We start from the raw sequence: 19918 nt of genomic DNA, 5'->3' as shown, positions 1-19918 counted from the left end.
TGTCTTGGTTTGGTCTTGTCTTGGTTTTGTCTTGCCTTGGTCTTGTCTTGGTCTAGTCTTGGTCTTGTCTTGTCTTGGTCTTTTCTTGGTCTTGATTTGGTCTTGTTTTGGTCTTGTCTTGTCTTGTATTGTCTTGTCTTGTCTTTCCTTGTCTTGGTCTTGTCATGTATTTTCTTGTCTTGGTCTTGTCTTTTCTTGTTTTGGTCTTGTCTTGGTCTTGTCTTGGTCTTGTCCTTTCTTCTCTTGTCTTGTTCTTGTCTTCTCTTGGTCTTTTCTCGATCTTGTCTTGTCTTGTCTTGGTCTTCTCTTGTTTTGGTCTTGTCTTGTTCTTGTTTTGATCTTATCTTTTTCTTCCTCTTGTCTTATCTTGTCTTGGACTTGTCTTGTCTTGCCTTGGTCTTGTCTTGATCACGTATTTGTCTTGTTTTGTCCTGTTTTGTCTTGTCTTTTCTTGTCTTGGTCTTTTCTAGGTCTAGTCATGTCATGGTCATGTCATGTCTTATCTTGTCTTGTCTTGTCTTGTCTAGGTCATGTCTTTTCTTGTCTTGTCTTGGTCTTCTCTTGTCTTGTTTTGTCTTAGTCATGTCTTGTCTTGGTCTTGTCTTGTCTTGTCATGTCTTGTCTTGCCTTTGTCTTGTCTTGGTCTTGTGATAGTCTTGTTTTGGTCTAGTCTTGGTCTTGTCTTGATTTGTCTCGTCTTGGTCTTTTCTTGTCTTCTCTTGGTTTTTTCTTGTCATGTTCTTGTCTTGGTCTTGTCTGGGTCTTGTCTGGTCTGGTCTTGTCTTGGTCTTGTCTTGGTCTTGTCTCGGTCTTGTCTTGTGTTGTCTTGTCTTGGTCTCTTCTTGTCTTGGTCTTGTCTTGGTCTTGTCTTGGTCTTGTCTTGTCTTGTCTTGTCTTGTCTTGTCTTGTCTTGTCTTGTCTTGTCTTGTTCTTGTCTTGGTCTTGTCTTGTCTTTTCTTGGTCTTGTCTTGTCTTGACTTGGTCTTGCCTTTTATAGGACATGTCTTGTTCTTGTCTTGTCTTGTTTTTTGATGGTTTTGTCTTGTCTTGGTCTTGTCTTGGACTTGTTTTGGTCTTGTCTTTTCTTGGTCTTGCCTCGGTCTTGTCTTGGTGTTGTCTTGAATTCTTGTGGTCTTGTCTGTTCTTGTCTTGTCTTGTCTTATCTTGTCTTGTCTTTGTCTTGTCTTGTCTTTTTCTTGTCTTAATCTTGTCTTGGACATTTTTGTCTTGTCTTGTGTTGGTTTGGTCTTGTCTTTTCTTTTCTTGGTTTTGTCTTGGTCTTATCTTTGTCATGTCTTGGTCTTCTCTTGTCTTCTCTTGTCTTGGTCTTGTCTAGTCTTGTATTGGTCTTGTCTTGGTCTTGTCTTGTCTCATGTTGTCTTCTCTTGGTCTTCTCTTGTCCTGGTCTTGTCTTGTTCTTGTTTTGGTCTTGTTTTTGTCGTGTCTTATCTTGTCTTGTCTTGTCCTGTCTTGGTCTTGTCTTGTCTTCTCTTGTCTTATCTTGTCTTGTCTTGGTCTTGTCTTGTCTTGTTTTGTCTTAGTCATGCCTTGGTCTTCTCTGGGTCTTGTCTTGTCTTGGTCTTGTCTTGTGTTGTCTTGTCTTGGTCTTTTCTTGTCTTGGTCTTGTCGTGGTCTTGTCGTGGTCTTGTTTTGGTCTTGTCTTGGTCTTGTCTTGGTCTTGTCTTGGTCTTGTCTTGGTCTTGTCTTGTCTTCTCTTGTCTTCTCTTGTCTTGGTCTTGTCTAGTCTTGTACTGGTCTTGTCTTGGTCTTGTCTTGTCTTGTGTTGTCTTCTCTTGGTCTTCTCTTGTCCTGGACTTGTCTTGTCCTTGTTTTGGTCTTGTCTTTGTCGTGTCTTATCTTCTCTTGTCTTGTCTAGTCCTGTCTTGGTCTTGTCTTGTCTTGTCTTTTCTTTTCTTGTCTTGGTCTTGTCTTAATCTTGTTTTGGAATTTTTTTGTCTTGTCTTGTCTTGGTCTTGTCTTGTCTTCTCTTGGTTTTGTCTTGTCATGGTCTTGTCTTGGACTTGTCTGGGTCTTGTCTTGTCTTGTCTTGTCTTGGTCTTGTCTTGTTCTTGTCTTGGTCTTGTCTTGTTTTGTCTTGTCTTGGTCTTTTCTTGTCTTGGTCTTGTCGTGGTCTTGTCGTGGTCTTGTTTTGGTGTTGTCTTGGTCTTGTCTTGGTCTTGTCTTGGTCTTGTCTTGGTCTTGTCTTGGTCTTGTCTTGTCTTGACTTGGTCTTGTCTTGTCTTTTATAGGACTTGTCTTGTTCTAGTCTTGTCTTGATTTTTCTTGGTTTTGTCTTGTCTTGGTCTTGTCTTGGACTTGTTTTTGTCTTGTCTTTTCTTGGTCTTGCCTCGGTCTTGTCTTGGTGTTGTCTTGAATTCTTGTGGTCTTGTCTTTTCTTGTCTTTTCTTGTCTAGTCTTGTCTTATCTTGTCTTGTCTTGGTCTTGTCTTGTCTTTTTCTTGTCTTAATCTTGTCTTGGACTTTTTTTGTCTTGTCTTGTCTTGTCTTGTCTTGTCTTAGTCTTGTCTGTTCTTTTCTTGGTATTGTCTTGGTCTTGTCTTGGTCATGTCTTGGTCTTGTCTTGTCTTCTCTTTTCTTGGTCTTGTCTAGTCTTGTATTGGTCTTGTCTTGTTCTTGTCTTGTGTTGTCTTATCTTTTCCTGGTCTTGTCTTGTCCTTGCTTTGGTCGTGTCTTTGTCGTGTCTTATCTTGTCTTGTCTTGTCTCTTCCTGTCTTGGTCTTGGTCTTGTCTTGTCTTTTCTTTTCTTGTCTTGGTCTTGTCTTAATCTTGTTTTGGACTTTTTTTGTCTTGTCTTGTCTTGGTCTTGTCTTGTCTTCTCTTGGTTTTGTCTTGTCATGGTCTTGTCTTGTACTTGTCTGGGTCTTGTCTTGTCTCGTCTTGGTCTTGTCTTGTCTTTTCTTGTCTTGGACTTGTCGTGGACTTGTTTTGGTCTTGTCTTGGTCTTGTCTTGGTCTTGTCTTGTCCTGTCCTGTATTGTATTGTATTGTATTGTATTGTATTGTATTGTATTGTATTGTATTGTATTGTATTGTATTGTATTGTATTGTATTGTATTATCTTGTTCTTGTCTTGGTCTTGTCTTGTCTTTGTCTTGTCTTGTTCTTGTTTTGGTATTGTTCTTGTCTTGTCTTGTTTTTACTTGTCTTGTCTCGTCTTGGTCTTGTCTTGGTCTTGTCTTGTCTTGTCTTGGTCTTGTCTTGTTCTTGTTTTGGTATTGTTCTTGTCTTGTCTTTTCTTGTCTTGTCTTGCCTTGTCTTGTCTCGTCTTGTCTTGGTTTGGTCTTGTCTTGGTTTTGTCTGGCCTTGGTCTTGTCTTGGTCTAGTCTTGGTCTTGTCTTGTCTTGGTCTTTTCTTGGTCTTGATTTGGTCTTGTTTTGGTCTTGTCTTGTCTTATATTGTCTTGTCTTGTCTTTCCTTGTCTTGGTCTTGTCATGTATTTTCTTGTCTTGGTCTTGTCTTTTCTTGTTTTGGTCTTGTCTTGGTCTTGTCTTGGTCTTGTCCTTTCTTCTCTTGTCTTGTTCTTGTCTTCTCTTGGTCTTTTCTCGATCTTGTCTTGTCTTGTCTTGGTCTTCTCTTGTTTTGGTCTTGTCTTGTTCTTGTTTTGATCTTATCTTTTTCTTCCTCTTGTCTTATCTTGTCTTGGACTTGTCTTGTCTTGCCTTGGTCTTGTCTTGATCACGTATTTGTCTTGTTTTGTCCTGTTTTGTCTTGTCTTTTCTTGTCTTGGTCTTTTCTAGGTCTAGTCATGTCATGGTCATGTCATGTCTTATCTTGTCTTGTCTTGTCTTGTCTAGGTCATGTCTTTTCTTGTCTTGTCTTGGTCTTCTCTTGTCTTGTTTTGTCTTAGTCATGTCTTGTCTTGGTCTTGTCTTGTCATGTCTTGTCTTGCCTTTGTCTTGTCTTGGTCTTGTGATAGTCTTGTTTTGGTCTAGTCTAGGTCTTGTCTTGATTTGTCTCGTCTTGGTCTTTTCTTGTCTTCTCTTGGTTTTTTCTTGTCATGTTCTTGTCTTGGTCTTGTCTGGGTCTTGTCTTGTCTTGTCTTGTCTTGGTCTTGTCTTGTTCTTGTCTTGGTCTTGTCTTCTGTTGTCTTGTCTTGGTCTTTTCTTGTCTTGGTCTTGTCTTGGTCTTGTCTTGGTCTTGTCATGTCTTGTCTTGCCTTTGTCTTGTCTTGGTCTTGTGATAGTCTTGTTTTGGTCTAGTCTTGGTCTTGTCTTGATTTGTCTCGTCTTGGTCTTTTCTTGTCTTCTCTTGGTTTTTTCTTGTCATGTTCTTGTCTTGGTCTTGTCTGGGTCTTGTCTTGTCTTGTCTTGTCTTGGTCTTGTCTTGTTCTTGTCTTGGTCTTGTCTTGTGTTGTCTTGTCTTGGTCTTTTCTTGTCTTGGTCTTGTCTTGGTCTTGTCTTGGTCTTGTCTTGGTCTTGGTCTTGTCTTGTCTTGTATTGTCTTGTCTTGTTCTTATCTTGGTCTTGTCTTGTCTTTTCTTGGTCTTGTCTTGTCTTGACTTGGTTTTGTCTTGTCTTTTTAGGACATGTCTTGTTCTTGTCTTGTCTTGTTTTTTCATGGTTTGTCTTGTCTTGGTCTTGTTTTGGACTTGTTTTGGTCTTGTCTTTTCTTGGTCTTGCCTCGGTCTTGTCTTGGTGTTGTCTTTAATTCTTGTGGTCTTGTCTTGTCTTGTCTTGTCTTGTCTTATCTTGTCTTGTCTTGGTCTTGTCTTGTCTTTTTCTTGTCTTAATCGTGTCTTGGACTTTTTTGTCTTGTCTTTTCTTGGTCTTGTCTTTTCTTTTCTTGGTTTTGTCTTGGTCTTGTCTTGGTCATGTCTTGGTCTTGTCTTGTCTTCTCTTGTCTTGGTCTTGTCTAGTCTTGTATTGGTCTTGTCTTGGTCTTGTCTTGTCTTGTGTTGTCTTCTCTTGGTCTTCTCTTGTCCTGGTCTTGTCTTGGCCTCGTTTTGGTCTTGTTTTTGTCGTGTCTTATCTTGTCTTGTCTTGTCCTGTCTTGGTCTTGTCTTGTCTTGTCTTTTCTTTTCTTGTCTTGGTCTTGTCTTAATCTTGTTTTGGACTTTTTTTTGTCTTGTCTTGTCTTGGTCTTGTCTTGTCTTCTCTTTGTTTTGTCTTGTAATGGTCTTGTCTTGGACTTGTCTGGGTCTTGTCTTGTCTTTTCTTGGTCTTGTTCTTGTCTTGGTCTTGTCTTGTGTTGTCTTGTCTTGGTCTTTTCTTGTCTTGGTTTTGTTGTGGTCTTGTCGTGGTCTTGATTTGGTCTTGTCTTGGTCTTGTCTTGGTCTTGCCTTGGTCTTGACTTGTCCTGTCTTGTATTGTATTGTATTGTTTTGTATTGTCTTGTCTTGTTCTTGTCTTGGTCTTGTCTTGTCTTGTCTTTGTCTTGTCTTGTTCTTGTTTTGGTATTGTTCTTGTCTTGTCTTGTTTTTTCTTGTCTTGTCTTGCCTTGTCTTGTCTCGTCTTGGTCTTGTCTTGGTCTTGTCTTTTCTTGTCTTGTATTGTATTGTCTTATCTTGTTCTATTCTTGGTCTTGTCTTGTCTTGTCTTGGTCTTGTCTTGTTCTTGTTTTGGTATAGTTCTTGTCTTGTCTTTTCTTGTCTTGCCTTGCCTTGTCTTATCTCGTCTTGTCTTGTTTTGGTCTTGTCTTGCTTTTGTCTTGCCTTGGTCTTGTCCTGGTCTAGTCTTGGTCTTTTCTTGGTCTTGATTTGGTCTTGTTTTGGTCTTGTCTTGTCTTGTATTGTCTTGTCTTGCCTTGTCTTGGTCTTGTCATGTATTTTCTTGTCTTGGTCTTGTCTTTTCATGTTTTGGTCTTGTCTTGGTCTTGTGTTGGTCTTGTCCTTTCTTCTCTTGTCTTGTTCTTGTCTTCTCTTGGTCTTTTCTCGGTCTTGTCTTGTCTTGGTCTTCTCTTGTTTTGGTCTTGTCTTGTTCTTGTTTTGATCTTATCTTTTTCTTCATCTTGTCTTGTCTTGGACTTGTCTTCTCTTGCTTTGGTCTTGTCTGGATCACATATTTGTCTTGTTTTGTCCTGTTTTGTCTTGTCTTTTCTTGTCTTGGTCTTTTCTAGGTCTAGTCATGTCATGGTCATATCATGTCTTGTCTTGTCTTGTCTAGGTCATGTCTTTTCTTGTCTTGTCTTGGTCTTCTCTTGTCTTGTTTTGTCTTAGTCATGTCTTTTCTTGGTCTTGTCTTGTCTTGTCATGTCTTGTCTTGCCTTTGTCTTGTCTTGGTCTTGTGATAGTCTTGTTTTGGTCTAGTCTCGGTCTTGTCTTGATTTGTCTCGTCTTGGTCTTTTCTTGTCTTCTCTTGGTTTTTTCTTGTCATGTTCTTGTCTTGGTCTTGTCTGGGTCTTGTCTGGTCTTGTCTTGTCTTGGTCTTGTCTTGGTCTTGTCTCGGTCTTGTCTTGTGTTGTCTTGTCTTGGTCTTTTCTTGTCTTGGTCTTGTCTTGGTCTTGTCTTGTCTTGTCTTGTCTTGTCTTGTCTTGTCTTGTTCTTGTCTTGGTCTTGTCTTGTCTTTTCTTGGTCTTGTCTTGTCTTGACTTGGTCTTGCCTTTTATAGGACATGTCTTGTTCTTGTCTTGTCTTGTTTTTTGATGGTTTTGTCTTGTCTTGGTCTTGTCTTGGACTTGTTTTGGTCTTGTCTTTTCTTGGTCTTGCCTCGGTCTTGTCTTGGTGTTGTCTTGAATTCTTGTGGTCTTGTCTTTTCTTGTCTTGTCTTGTCTTATCTTGTCTTGTCTTTGTCTTGTCTTGTCTTTTTCTTGTCTTATTCTTGTCTTGGACATTTTTGTCTTGTCTTGTGTTGGTTTGGTCTTGTCTTTTCTTTTCTTGGTTTTGTCTTGGTCTTATCTTTGTCATGTCTTGGTCTTCTCTTGTCTTCTCTTGTCTTGGTCTTGTCTAGTCTTGTATTGGTCTTGTCTTGGTCTTGTCTTGTCTCATGTTGTCTTCTCTTGGTCTTCTCTTGTCCTGGTCTTGTCTTGTCCTTGTTTTGGTCTTGTTTTTGTCGTGTCTTATCTTGTCTTGTCTTGTCCTGTCTTGGTCTTGTCTTGTCTTGTCTTATCTTGTCTTGTCTTGGTCTTGTCTTGTCTTGTTTTGTCTTAGTCATGCCTTGGTCTTCTCTGGGTCTTGTCTTGTCTTGTCTTGGTCTTGTCTTGTGTTGTCTTGTCTTGGTCTTTTCTTGTCTTGGTCTTGTCGTGGTCTTGTCGTGGTCTTGTTTTGGTCTTGTCTTGGTCTTGTCTTGGTCTTGTCTTGGTCTTGTCTTGTCTTCTCTTGTCTTGGTCTTGTCTAGTCTTGTACTGGTCTTGTCTTGGTCTTGTCTTGTCTTGTGTTGTCTTCTCTTGGTCTTCTCTTGTCCTGGACTTGTCTTGTCCTTGTTTTGGTCTTGTCTTTGTCGTGTCTTATCTTGTCTTGTCTTGTCTAGTCCTGTCTTGGTCTTGTCTTGTCTTGTCTTTTCTTTTCTTGTCTTGGTCTTGTCTTAATCTTGTTTTGGAATTTTTTTGTCTTGTCTTGTCTTGGTCTTGTCTTGTCTTCTCTTGGTTTTGTCTTGTCATGGTCTTGTCTTGGACTTGTCTGGGTCTTGTCTTGTCTTGGTCTTGTCTTGTTCTTGTCTTGGTCTTGTCTTGTTTTGTCTTGTCTTGGTCTTTTCTTGTCTTGGTCTTGTCGTGGTCTTGTCGTGGTCTTGTTTTGGTGTTGTCTTGGTCTTGTCTTGGTCTTGTCTTGGTTTGTCTTGTCTTGGTCTTGTCTTGTCTTGACTTGGTCTTCTCTTGTTTTGGTCTTGTCTTGTTCTTGTTTTGATCTTATCTTTTTCTTCCTCTTGTCTTATCTTGTCTTGGACTTGTCTTGTCTTGCCTTGGTCTTGTCTTGATCACGTATTTGTCTTGTTTTGTCCTGTTTTGTCTTGTCTTTTCTTGTCTTGGTCTTTTCTAGGTCTAGTCATGTCATGGTCATGTCATGTCTTATCTTGTCTTGTCTTGTCTTGTCTAGGTCATGTCTTTTCTTGTCTTGTCTTGGTCTTCTCTTGTCTTGTTTTGTCTTAGTCATGTCTTGTCTTGGTCTTGTCTTGTCATGTCTTGTCTTGCCTTTGTCTTGTCTTGGTCTTGTGATAGTCTTGTTTTGGTCTAGTCTAGGTCTTGTCTTGATTTGTCTCGTCTTGGTCTTTTCTTGTCTTCTCTTGGTTTTTTCTTGTCATGTTCTTGTCTTGGTCTTGTCTGGGTCTTGTCTTGTCTTGTCTTGTCTTGGTCTTGTCTTGTTCTTGTCTTGGTCTTGTCTTCTGTTGTCTTGTCTTGGTCTTTTCTTGTCTTGGTCTTGTCTTGGTCTTGTCTTGGTCTTGTCATGTCTTGTCTTGCCTTTGTCTTGTCTTGGTCTTGTGATAGTCTTGTTTTGGTCTAGTCTTGGTCTTGTCTTGATTTGTCTCGTCTTGGTCTTTTCTTGTCTTCTCTTGGTTTTTTCTTGTCATGTTCTTGTCTTGGTCTTGTCTGGGTCTTGTCTTGTCTTGTCTTGTCTTGGTCTTGTCTTGTTCTTGTCTTGGTCTTGTCTTGTGTTGTCTTGTCTTGGTCTTTTCTTGTCTTGGTCTTGTCTTGGTCTTGTCTTGGTCTTGTCTTGGTCTTGGTCTTGTCTTGTCTTGTATTGTCTTGTCTTGTTCTTATCTTGGTCTTGTCTTGTCTTTTCTTGGTCTTGTCTTGTCTTGACTTGGTTTTGTCTTGTCTTTTTAGGACATGTCTTGTTCTTGTCTTGTCTTGTTTTTTCATGGTTTGTCTTGTCTTGGTCTTGTTTTGGACTTGTTTTGGTCTTGTCTTTTCTTGGTCTTGCCTCGGTCTTGTCTTGGTGTTGTCTTGAATTCTTGTGGTCTTGTCTTGTCTTGTCTTGTCTTGTCTTATCTTGTCTTGTCTTGGTCTTGTCTTGTCTTTTTCTTGTCTTAATCGTGTCTTGGACTTTTTTGTCTTGTCTTTTCTTGGTCTTGTCTTTTCTTTTCTTGGTTTTGTCTTGGTCTTGTCTTGGTCATGTCTTGGTCTTGTCTTGTCTTCTCTTGTCTTGGTCTTGTCTAGTCTTGTATTGGTCTTGTCTTGGTCTTGTCTTGTCTTGTGTTGTCTTCTCTTGGTCTTCTCTTGTCCTGGTCTTGTCTTGGCCTCGTTTTGGTCTTGTTTTTGTCGTGTCTTATCTTGTCTTGTCTTGTCCTGTCTTGGTCTTGTCTTGTCTTGTCTTTTCTTTTCTTGTCTTGGTCTTGTCTTAATCTTGTTTTGGACTTTTTTTTGTCTTGTCTTGTCTTGGTCTTGTCTTGTCTTCTCTTTGTTTTGTCTTGTAATGGTCTTGTCTTGGACTTGTCTGGGTCTTGTCTTGTCTTTTCTTGGTCTTGTTCTTGTCTTGGTCTTGTCTTGTGTTGTCTTGTCTTGGTCTTTTCTTGTCTTGGTTTTGTTGTGGTCTTGTCGTGGTCTTGATTTGGTCTTGTCTTGGTCTTGTCTTGGTCTTGCCTTGGTCTTGACTTGTCCTGTCTTGTATTGTATTGTATTGTTTTGTATTGTCTTGTCTTGTTCTTGTCTTGGTCTTGTCTTGTCTTGTCTTTGTCTTGTCTTGTTCTTGTTTTGGTATTGTTCTTGTCTTGTCTTGTTTTTTCTTGTCTTGTCTTGCCTTGTCTTGTCTCGTCTTGGTCTTGTCTTGGTCTTGTCTTTTCTTGTCTTGTATTGTATTGTCTTATCTTGTTCTATTCTTGGTCTTGTCTTGTCTTGTCTTGGTCTTGTCTTGTTCTTGTTTTGGTATAGTTCTTGTCTTGTCTTTTCTTGTCTTGCCTTGCCTTGTCTTATCTCGTCTTGTCTTGTTTTGGTCTTGTCTTGCTTTTGTCTTGCCTTGGTCTTGTCCTGGTCTAGTCTTGGTCTTTTCTTGGTCTTGATTTGGTCTTGTTTTGGTCTTGTCTTGTCTTGTATTGTCTTGTCTTGCCTTGTCTTGGTCTTGTCATGTATTTTCTTGTCTTGGTCTTGTCTTTTCATGTTTTGGTCTTGTCTTGGTCTTGTGTTGGTCTTGTCCTTTCTTCTCTTGTCTTGTTCTTGTCTTCTCTTGGTCTTTTCTCGGTCTTGTCTTGTCTTGGTCTTCTCTTGTTTTGGTCTTGTCTTGTTCTTGTTTTGATCTTATCTTTTTCTTCATCTTGTCTTGTCTTGGACTTGTCTTCTCTTGCTTTGGTCTTGTCTGGATCACATATTTGTCTTGTTTTGTCCTGTTTTGTCTTGTCTTTTCTTGTCTTGGTCTTTTCTAGGTCTAGTCATGTCATGGTCATATCATGTCTTGTCTTGTCTTGTCTAGGTCATGTCTTTTCTTGTCTTGTCTTGGTCTTCTCTTGTCTTGTTTTGTCTTAGTCATGTCTTTTCTTGGTCTTGTCTTGTCTTGTCATGTCTTGTCTTGCCTTTGTCTTGTCTTGGTCTTGTGATAGTCTTGTTTTGGTCTAGTCTCGGTCTTGTCTTGATTTGTCTCGTCTTGGTCTTTTCTTGTCTTCTCTTGGTTTTTTCTTGTCATGTTCTTGTCTTGGTCTTGTCTGGGTCTTGTCTGGTCTTGTCTTGTCTTGGTCTTGTCTTGGTCTTGTCTCGGTCTTGTCTTGTGTTGTCTTGTCTTGGTCTTTTCTTGTCTTGGTCTTGTCTTGGTCTTGTCTTGTCTTGTCTTGTCTTGTCTTGTCTTGTCTTGTTCTTGTCTTGGTCTTGTCTTGTCTTTTCTTGGTCTTGTCTTGTCTTGACTTGGTCTTGCCTTTTATAGGACATGTCTTGTTCTTGTCTTGTCTTGTTTTTTGATGGTTTTGTCTTGTCTTGGTCTTGTCTTGGACTTGTTTTGGTCTTGTCTTTTCTTGGTCTTGCCTCGGTCTTGTCTTGGTGTTGTCTTGAATTCTTGTGGTCTTGTCTTTTCTTGTCTTGTCTTGTCTTATCTTGTCTTGTCTTTGTCTTGTCTTGTCTTTTTCTTGTCTTATTCTTGTCTTGGACATTTTTGTCTTGTCTTGTGTTGGTTTGGTCTTGTCTTTTCTTTTCTTGGTTTTGTCTTGGTCTTATCTTTGTCATGTCTTGGTCTTCTCTTGTCTTCTCTTGTCTTGGTCTTGTCTAGTCTTGTATTGGTCTTGTCTTGGTCTTGTCTTGTCTCATGTTGTCTTCTCTTGGTCTTCTCTTGTCCTGGTCTTGTCTTGTCCTTGTTTTGGTCTTGTTTTTGTCGTGTCTTATCTTGTCTTGTCTTGTCCTGTCTTGGTCTTGTCTTGTCTTGTCTTATCTTGTCTTGTCTTGGTCTTGTCTTGTCTTGTTTTGTCTTAGTCATGCCTTGGTCTTCTCTGGGTCTTGTCTTGTCTTGTCTTGGTCTTGTCTTGTGTTGTCTTGTCTTGGTCTTTTCTTGTCTTGGTCTTGTCGTGGTCTTGTCGTGGTCTTGTTTTGGTCTTGTCTTGGTCTTGTCTTGGTCTTGTCTTGGTCTTGTCTTGTCTTCTCTTGTCTTGGTCTTGTCTAGTCTTGTACTGGTCTTGTCTTGGTCTTGTCTTGTCTTGTGTTGTCTTCTCTTGGTCTTCTCTTGTCCTGGACTTGTCTTGTCCTTGTTTTGGTCTTGTCTTTGTCGTGTCTTATCTTGTCTTGTCTTGTCTAGTCCTGTCTTGGTCTTGTCTTGTCTTGTCTTTTCTTTTCTTGTCTTGGTCTTGTCTTAATCTTGTTTTGGAATTTTTTTGTCTTGTCTTGTCTTGGTCTTGTCTTGTCTTCTCTTGGTTTTGTCTTGTCATGGTCTTGTCTTGGACTTGTCTGGGTCTTGTCTTGTCTTGGTCTTGTCTTGTTCTTGTCTTGGTCTTGTCTTGTTTTGTCTTGTCTTGGTCTTTTCTTGTCTTGGTCTTGTCGTGGTCTTGTCGTGGTCTTGTTTTGGTGTTGTCTTGGTCTTGTCTTGGTCTTGTCTTGGTTTGTCTTGTCTTGGTCTTGTCTTGTCTTGACTTGGTCTTGTCTTGTCTTTTATAGGACTTGTCTTGTTCTAGTCTTGTCTTGATTTTTCTTGGTTTTGTCTTGTCTTGGTCTTGTCTTGGACTTGTTTTTGTCTTGTCTTTTCTTGGTCTTGCCTCGGTCTTGTCTTGGTGTTGTCTTGAATTCTTGTGGTCTTGTCTTTTCTTGTCTTTTCTTGTCTAGTCTTGTCTTATCTTGTCTTGTCTTGGTCTTGTCTTGTCTTTTTCTTGTCTTAATCTTGTCTTGGACTTTTTTTGTCTTGTCTTGTCTTGTCTTGTCTTGTCTTAGTCTTGTCTGTTCTTTTCTTGGTATTGTCTTGGTCTTGTCTTGGTCATGTCTTGGTCTTGTCTTGTCTTCTCTTGTCTTGGTCTTGTCTAGTCTTGTATTGGTCTTGTCTTGTTCTTGTCTTGTGTTGTCTTATCTTTTCCTGGTCTTGTCTTGTCCTTGTTTTGGTCGTGTCTTTGTCGTGTCTTATCTTGTCTTGTCTTGTCTCTTCCTGTCTTGGTCTTGGTCTTGTCTTGTCTTTTCTTTTCTTGTCTTGGTCTTGTCTTAATCTTGTTTTGGCTTTTTTTGTCTTGTCTTGTCTTGGTCTTGTCTTGTCTTCTCTTGGTTTTGTCTTGTCATGGTCTTGTCTTGTACTTGTCTGGGTCTTGTCTTGTCTCGCCTTGGTCTTGTCTTGTCTTGTCTTTTCTTGCCTTGGACTTGTCGTGGACTTGTTTTGGTCTTGTCTTGGTCTTGTCTTGGTCTTGTCTTGTCCTGTCCTGTATTGTATTGTATTGTATTGTATTGTATTGTATTGTATTGTATTGTATTGTATTGTATTGTATTGTATTGTATTGTATTGTATTGTATTGTATTGTATTATCTTGTTCTTGTCTTGGTCTTGTCTTGTCTTTGTCTTGTCTTGTTCTTGTTTTGGTATTGTTCTTGTCTTGTCTTGTTTTTACTTGTCTTGTCTTGCCTTGTCTTGTCTCGTCTTGGTCTTGTCTTGGTCTTGTCTTGTCTTGTCTTGGTCTTGTCTTGTTCTTGTTTTGGTATTGTTCTTGTCTTGTCTTTTCTTTTCTTGTCTTGCCTTGTCTTGTCTCGTCTTGTCTTGGTTTGGTCTTGTCTTGGTTTTGTCTTGCCTTGGTCTTGTCTTGGTCTAGTCTTGGTCTTGTCTTGTCTTGGTCTTTTCTTGGTCTTGATTTGGTCTTGTTTTGGTCTTGTCTTGTCTTGTATTGTCTTGTCTTGTCTTTCCTTGTCTTGGTCTTGTCATGTATTTTCTTGTCTTGGTCTTGTCTTTTCTTGTTTTGGTCTTGTCTTGGTCTTGTCTTGGTCTTGTCCTTTCTTCTCTTGTCTTGTTCTTGTCTTCTCTTGGTCTTTTCTCGATCTTGTCTTGTCTTGTCTTGGTCTTCTCTTGTTTTGGTCTTGTCTTGTTCTTGTTTTGATCTTATCTTTTTCTTCCTCTTGTCTTATCTTGTCTTGGACTTGTCTTGTCTTGCCTTGGTCTTGTCTTGATCACGTATTTGTCTTGTTTTGTCCTGTTTTGTCTTGTCTTTTCTTGTCTTGGTCTTTTCTAGGTCTAGTCATGTCATGGTCATGTCATGTCTTATCTTGTCTTGTCTTGTCTTGTCTAGGTCATGTCTTTTCTTGTCTTGTCTTGGTCTTCTCTTGTCTTGTTTTGTCTTAGTCATGTCTTGTCTTGGTCTTGTCTTGTCTTGTCATGTCTTGTCTTGCCTTTGTCTTGTCTTGGTCTTGTGATAGTCTTGTTTTGGTCTAGTCTTGGTCTTGTCTTGATTTGTCTCGTCTTGGTCTTTTCTTGTCTTCTCTTGGTTTTTTCTTGTCATGTTCTTGTCTTGTTCTTGTCTGGGTCTTGTCTTGTCTTGTCTTGTCTTGGTCTTGTCTTGTTCTTGTCTTGGTCTTGTCTTGTGTTGTCTTGTCTTGGTCTTTTCTTGTCTTGGTCTTGTCTTGGTCTTGTCTTGGTCTTGTCTTGGTCTTGGTCTTGTCTTGTCTTGTATTGTCTTGTCTTGTTCTTATCTTGGTCTTGTCTTGTCTTTTCTTGGTCTTGTCTTGTCTTGACTTGGTTTTGTCTTGTCTTTTTAGGACATGTCTTGTTCTTGTCTTGTCTTGTTTTTTCATGGTTTGTCTTGTCTTGGTCTTGTTTTGGACTTGTTTTGGTCTTGTCTTTTCTTGGTCTTGCCTCGGTCTTGTCTTGGTGTTGTCTTGAATTCTTGTGGTCTTGTCTTTTCTTGTCTTGTCTTGTCTTATCTTGTCTTGTCTTGGTCTTGTCTTGTCTTTTTCTTGTCTTAATCGTGTCTTGGACTTTTTTGTCTTGTCTTTTCTTGGTCTTGTCTTTTCTTTTCTTGGTTTTGTCTTGGTCTTGTCTTGGTCATGTCTTGGTCTTGTCTTGTCTTCTCTTGTCTTGGTCTTGTCTAGTCTTGTATTGGTCTTGTCTTGGTCTTGTCTTGTCTTGTGTTGTCTTCTCTTGGTCTTCTCTTGTCCTGGTCTTGTCTTGGCCTCGTTTTGGTCTTGTTTTTGTCGTGTCTTATCTTGTCTTGTCTTGTCCTGTCTTGGTCTTGTTTTGTCTTGTCTTTTCTTTTCTTGTCTTGGTCTTGTCTTAATCTTGTTTTGGCCTTTTTTTTTGTCTTCTCTTGTCTTCATCTTGTCTTGTCTTCTCTTTGTTTTGTCTTGTCATGGTCTTGTCTTGGACTTGTCTGGGCCTTGTCTTGTCTTTTCTTGGTCTTGTTCTTGTCTTGGTCTTGTCTTGTGTTGTCTTGTCTTGGTCTTTTCTTGTCTTGGTTTTGTTGTGGTCTTGTCGTGGTCTTGTTTTGGTCTTGTCTTGGTCTTGTCTTGGTCTTGTCTTGGTCTTGTCTTGTCCTGTCTTGTATTGTATTGTATTGTTTTGTATTGTCTTGTCTTGTTCTTGTCTTGGTCTTGTCTTGTCTTGTCTTTGTCTTGTCTTGTTCTTGTTTTGATATTGTTCTTGTCTTGTCTTGTTTTTTCTTGTCTTGTCTTGCCTTGTCTTGTCTCGTCTTGGTCTTGTCTTGGTCTTGTCTTTTCTTGTCTTGTATTGTATTGTCTTGTCTTGTTCTATTCTTGGTCTTGTCTTGTCTTGTCTTGGTCTTGTCTTGTTCTTGTTTTGGTATAGTTCTTGTCTTGTCTTTTCTTGTCTTGCCTTGCCTTGTCTTGTCTCGTCTTGTCTTGTTTTGGTCTTGTCTTGCTTTTGTCTTTCCTTGGTCTTGTCCTGGTCTAGTCTTGGTCTTTTCTTGGTCTTGATTTGGTCTTGTTTTGGTCTTGTCTTGTCTTTGTCTTGTCTTGTCTTGCCTTGTCTTGGTCTTGTCATGTATTTTCTTGTCTTGGTCTTGTCTTTTCTTGTTTTGGTCTTGTCTTGGTCTTGTGTTGGTCTTGTCCTTTCTTCTCTTGTCTTGTTCTTGTCTTCTCTTGGTCTTTTCTCGGTCTTGTCTTGTCTTGGTCTTCTCTTGTTTTGGTCTTGTCTTGTTCTTGTTTTGATCTTATCTTTTTCTTCATCTTGTCTTGTCTTGGTCTTGTGTTCTCTTGCTTTGGTCTTGTCTGGATCACATATTTGTCTTGTTTTGTCCTGTTTTGTCTTGTCTTTTCTTGTCTTGGTCTTTTCTAGGTCTAGTCATGTCATGGTCATATCATGTCTTGTCTTGTCTTGTCTAGGTCATGTCATTTCTTGTCTTGTCTTGGTCTTCTCTTGTCTTGTTTTGTCTTAGTCATGTCTTTTCTTGGTCTTGTCTTGTCTTGACATGTCTTGTCTTGCCTTTGTCTTGTCTTGGTCTTGTGATAGTCTTGTTTTGGTCTAGTCTCGGTCTTCTCTTGATTTGTCTCGTCTTGGTCTTTTCTTGTCTTCTCTTGGTTTTTTCTTGTCATGGTCTTGTCTTGGTCTTGTCTGGGTCTTGTCTGGTCTTGTCTTGTCTTGGTCTTGTCTTGGTCTTGTCTCGGTCTTGTCTTGTGTTGTCTTGTCTTGGTCTTTTCTTGTCTTGGTCTTGTCTTGGTCTTGTCTTGTCTTGGTCTTGTCTTGGTCTTGTCTCGGTCTTTTCTTGTGTTGTCTTGTCTTGGTCTTTTCTTGTCTTGGTCTTGTCTTGGTCTTGTCTTGGTCTTGTCTTGTCTTGTCTTGTCTTGTCTTGTCTTGTTCTTGTCTTGGTCTTGTCTTGTCTTTTCTTGGTCTTGTCTTGTCTTGACTTGGTCTTGCCTTTTATAGGACATGTCTTGTTCTTGTCTTGTCTTGTTTTTTGATGGTTTTGTCTTGTCTTGGTCTTGTCTTGGACTTGTTTTGGTCTTGTCTTTTCTTGGTCTTGCCTCGGTCTTGTCTTGGTGTTGTCTTGAATTCTTGTGGTCTTGTCTTTTCTTGTCTTGTCTTGTCTTATCTTGTCTTGTCTTTGTCTTGTCTTGTCTTTTTCTTGTCTTATTCTTGTCTTGGACATTTTTGTCTTGTCTTGTGTTGGTTTGGTCTTGTCTTTTCTTTTCTTGGTTTTGTCTTGGTCTTATCTTTGTCATGTCTTGGTCTTCTCTTGTCTTCTCTTGTCTTGGTCTTGTCTAGTCTTGTATTGGTCTTGTCTTGGTCTTGTCTTGTCTCATGTTGTCTTCTCTTGGTCTTCTCTTGTCCTGGTCTTGTCTTGTCCTTGTTTTGGTCTTGTTTTTGTCGTGTCTTATCTTGTCTTGTCTTGTCCTGTCTTGGTCTTGTCTTGTCTTGTCTTGTCTTGTCTTTTCTTTTCTTGTCTTGGTCTTGTCTTAATCTTGTTTTGGACTTTTTTTTGTCTTGTCTTGTCTTGGTCATGTCTTGTCTTCTCTTGGTTTTGTCTTGTCATGGTATTGTCTTGGACTTGTCTGGGTCTTGTCTTGTCTTGTCTTGGTCTTGTCTTGTTCTTGTCTTGGTCTTGTCTTGTGTTGTCGTGTCTTGGTCTTTTCTTGTCTTGGTTTTGTCGTGGTCTTGTCGTGGTCTTGTTTTGGTCTTGTCTTGGTCTTGTCTTGGTCTTGTCTTGTCTTGTCTTGTCTTGGTCTTGTCTTGTCTTGACTTGGTCTTGTCTTGTCTTTTATAGGACTTGTCTTGTACTTGTCTTGTCTTGTTTTTTCTTGTCTTTCTCTTATCTTGGTCTTGTCTTGGACTTGTTTTGGTCTTTCCTTTTCTTGGTCTTGCATCGGTCCTGTCTTGGTGTTGTCTTGATTTCTTGTGGTCTTGTCTTTTCTTGTCTTGTCTTGTCTTTTCTTATCTTGTCTTCTCTTGGTCTTGTCTTGTTTTTTTCTTGTCTTAATCTTGTCTTGGACTTTTTTTTCTTGTCTTGTCTTTTCTTGGTCTTGTCTTTTCTTTTCTTGGTTTTCTCTTGGTCTTGTCTTGGTCATGTCTTGGTCTTTCTTGTCTTCTCTTGTCTTGGTCTTGTCTAGTCTTGTATTGGTCTTGTCTTGGTCTTGTCTTGTCTTGTGTTGTCTTCTCTTGGTCTTCTCTTGTTCTGGTCTTCTCTTGTCCTTGTTTTGGTCTTGTCTTTGTCGTGTCTTATCTTGTCTTGTCTTGTCTTGTCTTGTCCTGTCTTGGTCTTGTCTTGTCTTGTCTTTCTTTTCTTGTCTTGGTCTTGTCTTTATTTTGTTTTGGACTTTTTTTTGTCTTGTCTTGTCTTGGTGTTGTCTTGGTCTTTTCTTGTCTTGTCTTCTCTTGGTCTTGACTTGGTCTTGTCTTGGATGTGTCTTGTCTTGCCTTTTCTTGTATGTTCTTTTCTTGTCTTGGTCTTGTCTTGTCTTGCCTTTTCTTGTCTTGGTCTTGTCGTGGTCTTGTTTTGGTCTTGTCTTGGTCTTTTCTTGGTCTTGTCTTGTCTTGTATGATCTTGTCTTGTCATGTTCTTGTCTTGGTCTGGTCTTGTCTTGTCTTGTCTTGGTCTTGTCTTGTCTTGAGTTGGTCTTGTCTTGTCTTGTATTTCATAGGACTTGTCTTATTCTTGTCTTGTCTTCTCTTTTCTTTGTTTTGTCTTGTCTTGGTCTTGTCTTGGGCTTGTTTTGGTCCTGTCTTTTCTTGGTCTTGCCTCGGTCTTGTCTTGGTGGTTTCTTGAATTCTTGTGGTCTTGTCTTTTCTTGTCTTGTCTTGGTCTTATCTTTTCTTTTCTTGGTTTTGTCTTGGTCATGTCTTGGTCTTGTCTTGTCTTTTCTTGTCTTGGTCTTCTCTAGTCTTGTATTGGTCTTGTCTTGGTCTTGTCTTGTCTTGTGTTGTCTTATATTGGTCTTTTCTTGTCCTTGTCTTGTCTTGTCCTTGTTTTGGTCTTGTCTTTTTCGTGTCTTATCTTGTCTTGTGTTGCCTTGTCTTGTCTTGTCTTGTCTTGTCCTGTCTTGGTCTTGTCTTGTCTTGTCTTTTCTTGTCTTTTCTTGGTCTTGTCTTAATCTTGTTTTGGACTTTTTTTGTCTTGTCTTTTCTTGGTCTTGTCTTGTCTTCTCTTGGTCTTGACTTGGTCTTGTCTTGGTCGTGTCTTGTCTTGCCTTTTCTTGTCTGGTCTTGTCTTGTCTTGGTCTTGTCTTGTCTTGTGTTTTCTTGTCTTGCTCTTGTCGTGGTCTTGTTTTGGTCTTGTCTTGGTCTTGTCTTGGTCTTGTCTTGTCTTTTCTTGTCTTGTCTTGTATTGTCTTGTCTTGTTCTTGTCTTGGTCTTGTCTTGTCTTGTCTTGGTCTTGTCTTGTCTTGACTTGGTCTTGTCTTGTCTTGTCTTTTATAGGACTTGTCTTGTTCTTGTCTTTTCTTGTCTTTTCTTGGTTTTGTCTTGTCTTGGTCTTGTCTTGGTCTTGTCTTGGACTTGTTTTGGTCTTGTCTTTGCTTGGTCTTGCCTCTGTCTTGTCTTGGTGTTGTCTTGATTTCTTGTGGTCTTGTCTTTTCTTGTCTTGTCTTTTCTTATCTTGTCTTGTCTTGGTCTTGTCTTGTCTTGTTTTTCTTGCCTTAATCTTGTCTTGGACTTTTTTTTGTCTTGTCTTGTCTTGTCTTGTCTTGTCTTGGTCTTGTCTTTTCTTTTCTTGGTTTTCTCTTGGTCTTGTCTTGGTCATGTCTTGGTCTTGTCTTGTCTTCTCTTGTCTTGGTCTTGTCTAGTCTTGTATTGGTCTTGTCTTGTGTTGTCTTCTCTTGGTCTTCTCTTGTCCTGGTCTTGTCTTGTCCTTGTTTTGGTCTTGTCTTTGTCGTGTCTTATTTTGTCTTGTCTTGTCTTGTCCTGTCTTGGTCTTGTCTTATCTTGTCTTGTCTTGTCTAGTCTTGTCTTGTCTTGTCTTGTCTTGTCTTGTCTTGGTCTTGTCTTAATCTTGTTTTGGACTTTTTTGTCTTGTCTTGTCTTGGTCTTGTCTTGGTCTTGTCTTTTCTTGTCTTCTCTTGGTCTTGACTTGGTCTTGTCATGGTTGTGTCTTGTCTTGCCTTTTCTTGTCTGGTCTTGTCTTGTCTTGTCTTTTCTTGTCTTGGACTTGCCTTGGACCTGTTTTGGTCTTACCTTGGTCTTGTCTTGGTTTTGTCTTGTCTTCTCTTGTCTTGTATTGTATTGTCTTATCTTGTTCTTGTCTTGGTCTTGTCTTGTCTTGTCTTGGTCTTGTCTTGTCTTGACTTGGTCTTGTCTTGTCTTGTCTTTTATAGGACTTGTCTTGTTCTTGTCTTGTCTTGCCTCTCTTGGTTTTGTCTTGTCTTGGTCTTGTCTTGGTATTGTCTTGTCTCATCTTTTTCTTGTCTTAATCTTGTCTTGGACTTTTTTGTCTTGTCTTGGTGTTGTCTTGGTCTTGTCTTGTCTAGTCTTCTCTTGGTCTTGACTTGGTCTTGTCTTGGTCGTGTCTTGTCTTGCCGTGTCTTGTCTTGTCTGGTCTTGTCTTGTCTTGGTCTTGTCTTGTCTTGTCTTGTCTTGTCTTGTCTTGTCTTATCTCAGTCAGGTCTTGATCTTGTCTTTGTCTTGTCTTGTCTTTTCTTATCTTGTCTTGGTCTTGTCTTGGTCTTGTCTTGGTCTTGTGTTTTCTTGTCTTGGCTTGGCTTGGCTTTTCTAGTCTT

This window comes from Apodemus sylvaticus, unplaced genomic scaffold (assembly GCF_947179515.1).
Source record: "Apodemus sylvaticus unplaced genomic scaffold, mApoSyl1.1 scaffold_74, whole genome shotgun sequence".
Taxonomy (NCBI): domain Eukaryota; kingdom Metazoa; phylum Chordata; class Mammalia; order Rodentia; family Muridae; genus Apodemus; species Apodemus sylvaticus.
This window is presented reverse-complemented; position numbering follows the sequence as displayed.